The sequence below is a fragment of the Herpailurus yagouaroundi genome, unplaced genomic scaffold, assembly GCF_014898765.1.
Source record: "Herpailurus yagouaroundi ecotype Mexico unplaced genomic scaffold, PumYag 29, whole genome shotgun sequence".
Lineage (NCBI taxonomy): Eukaryota > Metazoa > Chordata > Mammalia > Carnivora > Felidae > Herpailurus > Herpailurus yagouaroundi.
This window is the reverse complement of record NW_024412377.1, coordinates 87,302,290-87,314,518: the sequence shown is the minus strand read 5'-3', so window position 1 is coordinate 87,314,518 and position 12,229 is coordinate 87,302,290. Positions and strand designations below refer to the sequence as shown.

At 38.1% G+C, this 12,229-nt stretch overlaps 1 long non-coding RNA gene across 1 annotated transcript; it reads right to left on the bottom strand.

Annotated features, from left to right (window-relative positions):
• Positions 1 to 704: 704 nt before the first annotated feature.
• LOC121041309 (uncharacterized) lies at positions 705 to 11,916 on the bottom strand. Its single transcript, XR_005795665.1, has 3 exons — positions 11,774 to 11,916; positions 1,300 to 1,374; positions 705 to 775 (listed from the first exon to the last, which is right to left on the bottom strand). It is a non-coding gene; the product is annotated as an uncharacterized LOC121041309 (long non-coding RNA).
• Positions 11,917 to 12,229: the final 313 nt, after the last annotated feature.

Genomic DNA, 12,229 nt, shown 5'->3' with positions numbered 1-12,229 from the left:
GAATCTCCATAGGAATTCTTTAACTCTGTATCAACAGACAAAGAAATCATTCTTGAAATACATCTGATGACATGATAGACTGGTAAAGTCAAATCTCTCCAGAAGCAAAAATTAACTATGATTACTTGATGTAAGACATCACTCAAACCAATCAAATGTTATTTTGGGAAATCATAAATTTATATCCAGCGTCAGTTTGTCACTCATTAAGTTCTTATAAGAATGATTAGGAAATTATCTTAATAAGTAAACGTTAGTCTTAACCTCTTCTTAGTTTGATGGCTTAAAAATATAAGTTTATATTCATCCATTGAGTCTCACTAAAAGTCTCCGCCTGCTTGGAGAGTTATTTATTCTAGTATTAATAAAATTTATCCAAGATGGAAGAGGAAATTCTTGCATTGCTTCATTCAGCAACAAATCTGCCTATGACATGTTAGCAAAGCCTTCAAAATATGGTTTCATAGTTAATCTTCGTAAATATTGACCAGGTACCTACTCTTTTCCAGGCACTGTGTGAGCTGCTGGGAATATATGAAAATCTCATTATCTAAGTGTTCCCATACACAAAACCCTGGGAGCAGATTGCAGTCTTGCCAAGGTGTCGTTTTAGTGACTGACATGGATCACCACCTCCAGCAGTCAATAGTGACAGCAGGCAAAGCTGCTTAACAGGGAGTTACTGATCCTGCAGCTGTATTTTGCTTGTCGTTCCTTTGAAAGATGCTTACTTTGAAGATCTTGATCGTGTGGAAGAGAGGAAGCACGAAATAACCTATAAATCAAGGAACAGAGGGTTTTAGAGCCACAAGTAAATCACCTTGCCAGTAACTCAGAGAGATCACAGAGGAGGTAAACGCAGTGAAGAAAATACAAAAAAAATTCCGTGAACCTTGTGATAAAGGAGTCAATTTCTTTTCCAATAAACATTTTTTAAAGTACTGCAGCAAGAATAGAACTGAAGAGTCTCCCTCCCGCCCACCCTTGCAGAAGGGAAAAAAGATCTAAACAAGGGAACCTCTCCAGGCTCTTTAAGATACCACAAGGAGGGGCGCCTGGGTGGCGCAGTGGGTTAAGCGTCCGACTTCAGCCAGGTCAGGATCTCGCAGTCTGTGAGTTCGGCCCCGCGTCAGGCTCTGGGCTGACGGCTCAGAGCCTGGAGCCTGTTTCCGATTCTGTGTCTCCCTCTCTCTCTGCCCCTCCCCCGTTCATGCTCTGTCTCTCTCTGTCCCAAAAATAAATAAACGTTTAAAAAAAAAATAAAAAGATACCACAAGGAATAGTTCTAGTAACCTCTACCTTTTAATGAAAAGTATGCACTCCTTAGATTTGCTTCCAAATTGCTATCAGTACTCTTTTCCATCCTTATTGAACCTAAAGAAAAACAAATTTCAGATACATTATTGATCATTTATCAATCCCTGAAACTGATAATAATAAACTTTCTTAGGTTGACTATTAGGCCTTGTTCCTCAGGGTTATGAAGAATGTGTTTACGTGGCTCTGGGTTTTACATCTGCAGAGATTTCCTAATTTGCCATAAAAATCATGTAACAAAATGGTGATATAGTTTACATTTCATCCAATTTATTATATTTTAAATACTTTCTACATGGATAAAATGAAGAAACATGATCGTAGAAATTGTCTACAGATAGGAGCATGGTTGATGTCTTTTAATTTGGCCTAATCCACCTAAATTATAATTAAATCTCACTTAATTGGACTTTATTAATTTTAAATGTGACAAATCTACATGACATTTGGCTAAAGTTGGTCTGTGAAATTAGATGTAGATTCGAATACCAGTTTACCACTTCATTAAAAATTGGTTACACTCATTCTATGACTTGTCTGGAAAATGGGGATAGTCTGTCATTTATTTTTACTTATTCTAATCACCCATACTGTTAACACCCTATTGCAGTCCACAAACGTCTGGTGCACAAGACAATGCAAAAGCCTCCAATTAGAGCCTTCCATCTCCATTCTTACCCACCCACCTCCTCAAAAATATAGGCTATTATTTACACAGCATTCATAGTGATATCAAAAATCTAAGTCAGAGAATATTACCCCTTTGCTTGAAACTCTGTAATGACTTCTCATTTTACTCAGTAAAATCCAAACTCCTTCCCATGGCTGACAAGGCCTACCTGAATTTCCCACCTACACCACTTCTCTAATCTCATTTTTCCCCAACTTATTGAGATATGACTGACAAATATTGTACATATTTAAGATGTACAATGTGATGTTTTCATATAGATATACATTTTGAGGTGATTACATTTTGAAATGATTAATGAAGCTAATTTAAAAATCCATCACCTCACACAGTTACCTCTTTTCTTCTTGTGTATGTGTATGTGATAAGCATGTAAGATCTATTTTTTTAGCAAGCTTCAAGTACACAATACATTATTATTAACTATAGTCACTATGCTGTACAAAGATCTCCAGAACTTACTCATACTTACATCTGAAAGTTTATACCCTTTGACCAACATCTTCCCTACCTGCAGTCCCTGGTAACAACAATTCTGCCCTGAGTTATACTTTTTTAGATCATTTCACTTAGATTAATGTTTTCTAGTTTCATCCGTATTGTCACTAATGACAGGTTTCCCTTTTTTATTAAGGGTGAATAATTTCCCAGTGTATGTGCGTGCATGTATGTCTGTCTCCTATATATATTATATATATATATATATATATATATATAAAATATATGTATATATATAATATAATATGTATATGTCAGTTTCATTTGAGGTCTAAGATGTTCCTAAACATGCTATCTTGCCCTTAATGCCCCTAATAAATTGGTTAATTAAATAAGAAGTGGTATAAAAATTCTACTAATTCAGTGTTAAGAGTTATAAACTTAAAAATCACAAAAACTGGGCGTGGTGATTTTAAAATATGGCCACAAATTCTTTGACATTTCTCACGTTGGGTGGATCTACCTCTCTCTACTTGAATCTGAGCAAATTTGTGACTTTTACTTAAGAAGCTAGGTCAGAATAGGTCATGCAGCTGCCACCTCATTCTCTAGGAAAATTCACCATTGGATAAGCCAAGCACCATGCAAAAAGTTTGACCACTCCAAGATCTCTGTGGTGAAGAGGACATGTGTAGGTGCTCTCATCAACAGCTCCAGCTAAGTTTGCAGCTGATGGACAGCATCAACTGTCAGGCATCTTGGATGGCCTGGCCACCAGATGGCCAAGGTCCTGGCTGACATCTAACAAAAACCACATAAAAAAAAAAAAAAAAACAAAACAAAACAGGGAAAACTGTCCAGTCACGCCCTTCCTAAATCTCTGACCCACAAAATTAAGAGTAAGAGCAAACAGTGGTTGTGTTACATTTTTAAGTTTGGAATCAATTTACTACAAGGTAACAGAGAATCATATACTAGGAAATGTCAAAATTGAGTATTATTATTCTGATTATTCTGATTCTACTTGCCATGTGGTAAGAAAATGATTCATATAAAATTTAGCCAAGTGTAAACATTGACTTTGATTCACATAACAGGATAGAAAAATATTAAAACTGGAAAGTATTGTTGATTTTGTTCTCCTGAAAATGGAGCCCACGGAGGTTGTGGCTTATGAGGAGAGCAGGTGCTCAAAACACGGGACTGCAGACTAAGTCCAGTCCACCTCCTCTTTTGTATAAAATAAAATAAATATGGCCCACAGGACCTCAAGTACTTACTATCTCACCCTTTACCAAAGAAATTTGCCAAGACCTGAGTTAGAGAATGGCAAAACTGAAATGGGAACAAAAGTCCTCTGATAGGCAAATATCCTTTTTCCATTATGCTGCCTGACAAGAATAAAATTTTTCATTAACATCAGCATATTTTAATGAGCTTATTTCATGATCCTATGAGTTTAATTTATACCAGTACATCTTAAATTTTGTAAGGACTTTTTGTTTTGGGGGGAGACTGTTGTTTTCGTTCTTTTTGTTTTAGTTTTGCTCTTGAAAAGAGAGGTGTTAGTCACAAGATGGTTAATATATATTATTAAAGGTTTTCTATGATACCATCAGTGAGGAAAAGAGAAGAAAACTGATAGATTAGCAAGCTTTTTCTCTAAGGGTCGGAATATCTTTTGCTTTGCAAACCAAACAATGTGTATCACAAATACTCTACTCTGCTGTTTAACACAAAAGCAGCCATAGATAAGCCTTAAATAAATGGGCATGGCTGTGTCCAGACTTCATCTGCAAAAACAAGTGGTGGGCTACAGTTAGCCTGCAGTCCTAGTTTGCCAACCCCTGTCTCAGATAATCTGAGACATATAAATGTGCGTGAATGTGCTGCTGCTGCTTAGTAAGACTGTAGTTACGAATTCTACCCAGAGAAGTAGGGGAACATCAAACATGAGGTTCATGTAATAACAATATTTGCCAGTGTATTCAACATGTTTTGCTCCCTATACATTATTTTTTTTTTATTTTAGAGAGACAGAGAGCACATGTGCAAGCAGGGGGGAGGGGCAGAGAGAAAGAGAATCTTAAGCAGGCTCCACACTCAGCGCAGAGCCCAATGCAAGGCTAGATCCCACAACCCTGGGATCATGACCTGAGCCAAAATCGAGAGCCTTACACTCAACCAACTGAGCCACTCAGACACCCCTTGTTCCCTATACTTTAAAATAATACTTAATATCCAGTCTGAGCCTACTGCAGAATTAGAGTTGAGTTAGTTAAATTTCAGTTAAGTTAAATTTCAGTCTTTATTATTACAGCTTGAAAGTCTTACCTTTTTACAGTTAATTTATTTCTCCAAGAAATAAAAAGAGACCATTCTAGATGTCAAAAGCCCACTAAAACAGCTGCATCCCAGCCTTAGAATCCTAAAATGGGGTCTGTTTTCACTCCATTGCCAAACTTTCCTGAACACAGTATTTTCAGACTGTATGAGATTTTTCCTCCTGGTTTGCAGAACCCTTGAAGTTCTCTCAATACTGGGGAGAAAGAAAGGCTTATTCTTACCAGTTAGAAGAAGACAATTCCACTTGCAGATGGAAAGAATTTCTATCCTCCATAGGGCTTTACACCACCATAAATTTCCTGGACATGCTGTCACCTATATAAAAAGGACCAATGCCACCTAACTATGAACCTCCCTGGGATAAAGTGGATAAGGTGAGGAAGACAGTAACCCAGCTACCATTGCACTAAGTTGAAGGTGATATTAAAGTAGACTTTTAGAGGGGAAAAGTATCCTTTATTTTTCTGCTTGAGGTAAATGCCTACTTGAACAAAAATAACAAAATTTTTTCCAGTGCTAAAAGCAAATAAGTGGATTTTCCAGAGCTTTAAAAAGAAAAAGAGTATTTCCTTTGTGCCTAAGATATATGTAGATTTCAGAAAGATTTTAAAAATGCATTGATAAGGTAAGCAACTAACCAACAACAAATTCATAGTAATGTTAATTACATAAATATATGTGTGTATATTAATAATAATTATGAAAAGTAAAATGCAAATATTATAATATTACTTTCAACCATTTCAATTTAAAGAATAGGAAATTTTGAAGTGAATTTTGCTTTGAAAACTCATAGAATTATCCCCACATATGAAAAATCTAAAATCGCTGTAAAGTGTAAAAATTATCCTTTTTTCCACCTACAGGCAAGTCAAAATTGCTGTGCAAATTTTCTTCAAACTTTTTGAATAGGAATTATCCAGAAAGAAAATCTCTGAAGCTACACACTAAAAACTCAGAGACAGAAGAAAACTCTTCTCAGTGCCTGCATCTACAGAGCACAGGCAAAACCACCCACCCCTCTCTGCGTGTGCACCCATGTACATGCTCACACACACGTGCACGCACACACACACACATACTCTACACACACACACATACACACACACACACTCTCTCTCTCTCTCTATAGTGTATATGATTAACTGATTCAACACAGTTTTATCGAGTGTCGTGTACACTAATTTGTGTATGATGCACGTGTACAAATTTGTGTATATTATGTGAATATAACCTCATGTGTGAATATATCTGTGAAAGCAAAGCCAAGAGCAAGGCCTAAGGGCAAAGAGGACATACGCAGGTAAGATGACCCCCAGCCACCTAAGAGCACCAGCAACTATTCTCTGAAGCAGGTTATACATGCACCTTTCCTCTCTACATCTTTCAATTCAACATTTTAAAGTGAAATTATTTTTAAATGTTTCTGAAGTTACATGGAAGACTGCTTAAACTTGTGATTTTTTGAGTTGCAATTTATAAGGTAACCGTACCACTGTTTTCAGTACTAAAGTAAGAGAAAGAAGGCTGGCCATTCACTTTTCTCCTTTAACTCTGGCAAACTTCTATTTCAACAGCCTTTTATATTCATGAAACAATGTACCAAGTTTGGGTACTAGATGTGAGATGCTACTCATGTGGGAAGCCATTCACGTTGACACTACAGATCAGGACTGCTCTTGTTGCAGTGACACAGCAATCCTCTGGTCTCACAGGCCATCATATGTGTCTGAGTTAGCAGGTGGATATAGCCATCCTAAGAATATAACTAGGAAAAATCCAACATGGTAGAACACTAAGCAGTGACTTCTGCAGAGATGAAAACAACTTAATAATTATAAAAGTCAGACCCTAGATTTCCAAACTAATAGAGATCCAGTATTAATTCTGATTTAGAAACATGACATACATTTCAGAAGTTATTATTTGGTAAGAAAAACAATTAGAAAAGAAAAAAAAAAACCCTGGGGGTAGGAGTCAAGAAGAAACAGCTTAGTTTTTAAAGTGTCAAGACTGACATCTCACAGAATACAGGGGGAAAGAAAGGAAAAACAGAACATTCCTGTCCTTGATGCTCCCAGGGAGATCAACACTCGCCTTAACAAGAGGAAATGGCCAGCTGTGAAAAAACAGGACCAACTATGAAGCTGAAGAACCAAGCAGACCTGACTACTTCAGACCCAAAAGTCAACCCCATGAGACAGAGCACTAAAAAGAAGGGAACTTGGTGAGTCCAGAAAAACATCCAGGAGGAGCACACAGGCCTGGACCCAATCACTTTACCACAGTTAGCTTCAACCTTCCTTGGAGTATCTGACTTCAAACACCAAGATCTCTCTGTCCTGTCCTTTAGAGATAGCATCAGACTACACCTGTTCACCTGTTCATCCTGTATTGCCACCTAGATCAGCTCAGGACCTCATTGCAGATGGCCAGATAAGGTCACCTACTAGGCACTAAAGGAATGAATTCAGGACATGCCACCCATGAAATATGCCACTTTGGTATATGGATTATTTTGAACTGAAGACACATGAAAACAGCAAATGCAGAGAGGCTTTCTCTAAAGACAGATCCTCCAAAAGGAACTCAATTGTTATAAATCCTCTCCCTGGGAGTTTAATCAACCAAGAACGATGGAGTCTTGTCACAGAAAAAACTAGAAGTCAACACTACCCCCTGACAAACTTTGTCACAAATTATCACACCTCCTGTCTATTCTAAGGGCCCATTCGTCTTTGCTAAGTGGCCTACATTTCCACCCCCCTTCTCCTATTAAGACAGTATAAAAGCTCTCAAATCTCACCACTTAGGGGAGGATATTTACTTTTTCCTGCAATATCCCCATGTATATAATACTAAAAATTAATAAAATAAATAAAATAAAAGCTCTTCTCTTATTAATCTGCCTGTTGTTCATTTATTTCACACACCTCACTATCAGAGAGTGGAGGGAAAAACTTTGTTCCCCTACACAATCTCCTCTCAGCAACACCTCCTCTCGACCACGCTACAGGCTGCCCAACACAGGCACTTCCAAAGGAAATTTTAAAAGAGGAAAGAAACAGCCGTTGATATTTTGAGCAAATGATAACTTCTTGGTAAGTTACACTGTAATAGCACTTTTGTTAAATAGTAAGCATCTCTCCTGAGCCTATGCACAGTGACCTGCCAGTTCTCCTTGACTCAGAAGCCATGGCCCAGGCAGCTAGAGCATTCTGTGTCTCAGATCAGAGAGTGCTGGGAGTTTGGCCTTTGCCTCTACCAGGCCCCAGCCCCACTTTCCTACCAGAGGCTGCTAATAGCAAAATCCACCCTGCTCAGCCATCACAACTGGTCCACAGCCAAGTTGGCTGAAACTTGCCTGCACCAGACCCAATATGGCTAACAAGAACCTTTGTTCCCAGTACATTTGATGATCAAAATAGCATTGCATTTCCCTCTAAAGAAATGCAATTTTGTCTCTATTACAAGTAGTCTGATGTGTGGTAATCGAAGGGAGACACATTTTAAATTTGAGCTTTATGTTGTGACTAACATTAATTTAAATACCCTACATCAAAGAGCTGTGCTATTCTTCCAAACTGCTTTAAAACCCACCATGATTTTTTTTGTTGTTTCAGAAACCCACAGTGCAATCTGCAATGCATTATAAATTTTGAGTGCAGAATCTTATCTATATTTTCTTGCGCATTCCAAAACCCCCCAAAATACTGATCAGAGACAGTTCCCACATTCCAAGACTTAGTGCCACAAGCGTGCTGCAAGTTGAGAGAGAAAAGATTGAAAGTAACAGATGTTTGGGTTGCCTAGTCTTGTTATTTTCAAGACTTCATCAACAATGCAAAGTTTTAAATTAGAAATGTACTATAGTTCTATTGTTCCCTATGGAAATGTCTAACTAAAACCAGAGTCTAAGAATTCATTTTCAAACAAAAATTCTAACTTTGGTTTTAAGAGAGGGGGAAAAAGTATCCTCTTAGAAGGGAAGACAGTTCACTCTGATGAGCCTCCCCTCTCCAGTCAGCACTACAGAGGAGAGCAGGATTCAATGAGTAGCAAGTGTTCTCCCACCTCTTGCAGACTTGGTGACTCCATGGGGTATGCTCCCTGGGCTCCTGCTGTCCAAAAGGGAGGCCGTAGGGGATGCTCACAGCCCCACTACAGTGAGAAAGTTTTGTAGGTCTGTTCTCACTACACTCAGGATAGCTCCACATGCGCTATCCTGACTTGCTTCAAAGAGAGGAGAATTTTAGAAGCCCCTCCAGAAGGCTTGCCTGCATCAACTCCACCATCCATACTGCTCATCCCCTGCTAGGTTTGGCACACCCGGGAAGGAAATTATTAGCTCCCTCCTGGACTCAAAGGGAAGTGTGAGAAAAGTCTATTGTTTGCTCTCAAATCTGCATCCCTAGTGGCTGTCAGTTCACAAATTAGCCTACTTCAAGGAGACAGCAACACAGGGCTTAAATGATACAGGATTTCACAAAAGCTCTGATCCAGGGTTTGCTGGCTGAGCAACCCTGGTCCTTTCACGGACCAACAAGTGAAACTGATAAAGCAGAGACAGTTTTAATTGAAAGTAGATTTACAGAAGGAAGTCAGTATCCTGTCACTTTTGTTACTGTTGTTGTTGTTGTCCTTAAAATCCTTTTGCTCTTTTATCCCAACCCTTACGTGAAAACATTCCTGACTACTCTAGCCCACAATGATCACTCCATTCTCTAAACTCTTAAAAATACATACGGTTTCTGCTGCCAACTAAGCACTTCATTATATACCCACCTGTATTAGTGTCTGTATTATATTTTTAATACTGACTCCCTAAATTGATATTGAGTGTCTCAAGGGCAGACAAAATGTCTTACACTTACTACCAGGACCTATCATGGAGATACTGAGGTTGGGAGAATCCAAGAGAACCATTTGGCATAAGCCTCATATTCAAAAACAAGACTCAAATTTAGATTTTTGATGATATCTCCAAATGAGATTATACCTAGACTTTCATAGACATACTGGCAAGAGTTTTTAAAAGAAGCACTTCGTCCAACAACTTTAAATTCATCACAGTTTCTATGATCCTTTTTTGGCATTACTTTATTTTTCAATATCCCAGGAGCCTCAAGGAGAGAGAGAGTGACAGAGAGAGAGAGAGAGACAGAGACAGAGGTGGCTCAGTTTGCCTCAGATTTCCTGTATTATCTGGCACCATGTTACAAAGAATATACTCAGAAAATATTCTCTAATGGTCAACAGACAATCTGTGGCTTGATGTACAAATCTGGCATGGCCCTTTCCTATAACCCAACCAGAAGTCAGAGACCCAAGCAACTGAAAAGGACTCTGAGTAGACTGGCTAGAGTCCATCCCCAAAGCAATTTTGTCTTCAGAGACATCCCTCCTTGTGGGGAGCAAAACATTAGTATCAAAAGAAGGATGATGTCCTCTTATTTTGTTAATGAGGTACCCTCTGAAAACTTGCCCCTTTGAAATTTAAAGCAACAGAAACCAGAGACAATGTCTATGCTTACTTAACCAGCTATGAGAAAGAGCCATACAGGCAACTGTCATGCATAGACAAAGGGATCTAAAATTCCCAGAACTCCAGTCAATGTATCTCTAAAAGTAATCTCAGGGAAGGACTAGAATGTGATTGCAGTCTTCACAATCTCATAGATTGTTTGAAGAAAGATAGTGTAAAGCAAGTGTGTGAATAGTAAAGGGAAACACAAACTAGTCATGAGTTCATCGTGTGAGTTCACTTTGTAAAGAGACTTCAGGGCAGCTGGTAATCTTCAGGGGACTTGTCCTAAACTGTCCTTGTCTCTCTCAGGCACCTCTTTCTGCCCCATTCTTGACTTTACTTGATGTGGTAACCATTATCTGTTTGCCAAATCATTCTGCCTCTCTGCCTTCTGGAACATTGTAGAATGGCATTCCCTCCTTCGCAGCGAGGCATGGCCTTGTAACTTGTTTTAGTCAATGAATGTGAGTGATCAAAGAACCAGTGAACAATTCACTATATCTCCATTGTCCTGCCTTGCCTAACATAACATGGATCATAAAGCACAGAGGTGGAAATTCCCTCTGCCTGGGCCCTGAGTGAGAATGAACACAAGGCCTTCACTGACTCATGGGGACCACTTGTCATGAGGACAAAATAAATAAAATTTATTCTTTTAAGTCATTGAAATCTTAAGATTATTTCTTACTACAGTATAACATACCCCATTCTGATATATAAGAGCAGGGAAGAACTCAAAATGATTAATCCCCTGCCTCCCCAAACTGAAGTAACTTTGGGGTTTCACTCTTATATACCAGGGGATTGTAGAAGCCTCAGATGCGAGAGGCCCATTTTATCATAGCATCCACTGGACTTCCGAATTCTAAATGTTATTTTTATTTCAATCTCTTCAGAGAGTAAAATTTTAAATGTTCTCACTACAAAAAAAAAATTATTATGTGATGTGATGGGAGGGTTAACTAATGCTAGGATAGTAATCACTTGGCAATATAAAAGTATACCAAACCAACACATTGTATACCTTAAACTTATACAATGTGATATGTCAGGTATATCCCAATAAAGCTGGAAACAAATAAAGTAAGTCTCTTGTGGAAAAAGAAATAAAACGTTATTTTTATTTTAAGACACACACAGACGAGTACAAAGTGCCATAAATTTTTAAGATAAAAGAGAAAACGTCAAAAAATTTTGGAAGCATAGGTTTAGAGGATGAAACCAGGAATCAGAGCAGAGAAGGTACCTTAGAGATGAGCAGTGTCAGGGAACAGAGGAGGAAGGTGTGGTGCAGAGAATCTACATGACTTATCCAGAGTCCCCAGCCACTTAATGCAGTCCTGGCTGGCTGATTCCGATTCCAGTACTCTTTTTGCCATACTTAGGATAATGATTCTCCTAGTGTTCTCAACAATACAAGGGAAGAAAGGGATTCTCACACAAAGGCATCTTACCTTCACTGTTCACTTGCAGGTGATTCCTTGGGTTGGTGCAATAAGGTGCTTATGCGATGGCAATGAGGTGACCCACTTCAAACCGTCACTTGTTCATAGAGTGATCTCATCTTATGTTTTCCTTTCTTTCCCAACTCCTCACTTTACCTAGGGAGAAAGATTTTTAAAAATAAACAGACTTGCCTTCCCCCACCACATGCCTCCAAAATTTTCCAGGTTTTGATCTTTAAATGTAATCAATTGTCTGTATTTTGGGGTCATTAAATATAATGAGCTATTTTGTATATATGCATATTATATATGTATATATTTTATATATGCATATATAATACGTGTGTATATTTTTATATATATGTATATGTAATGTATATGTAATGTATATGTATATGTATATGTGTATGTGTATGTGTATGTATATGTATATGTATATGTATATGTATATGTATATGTATATGT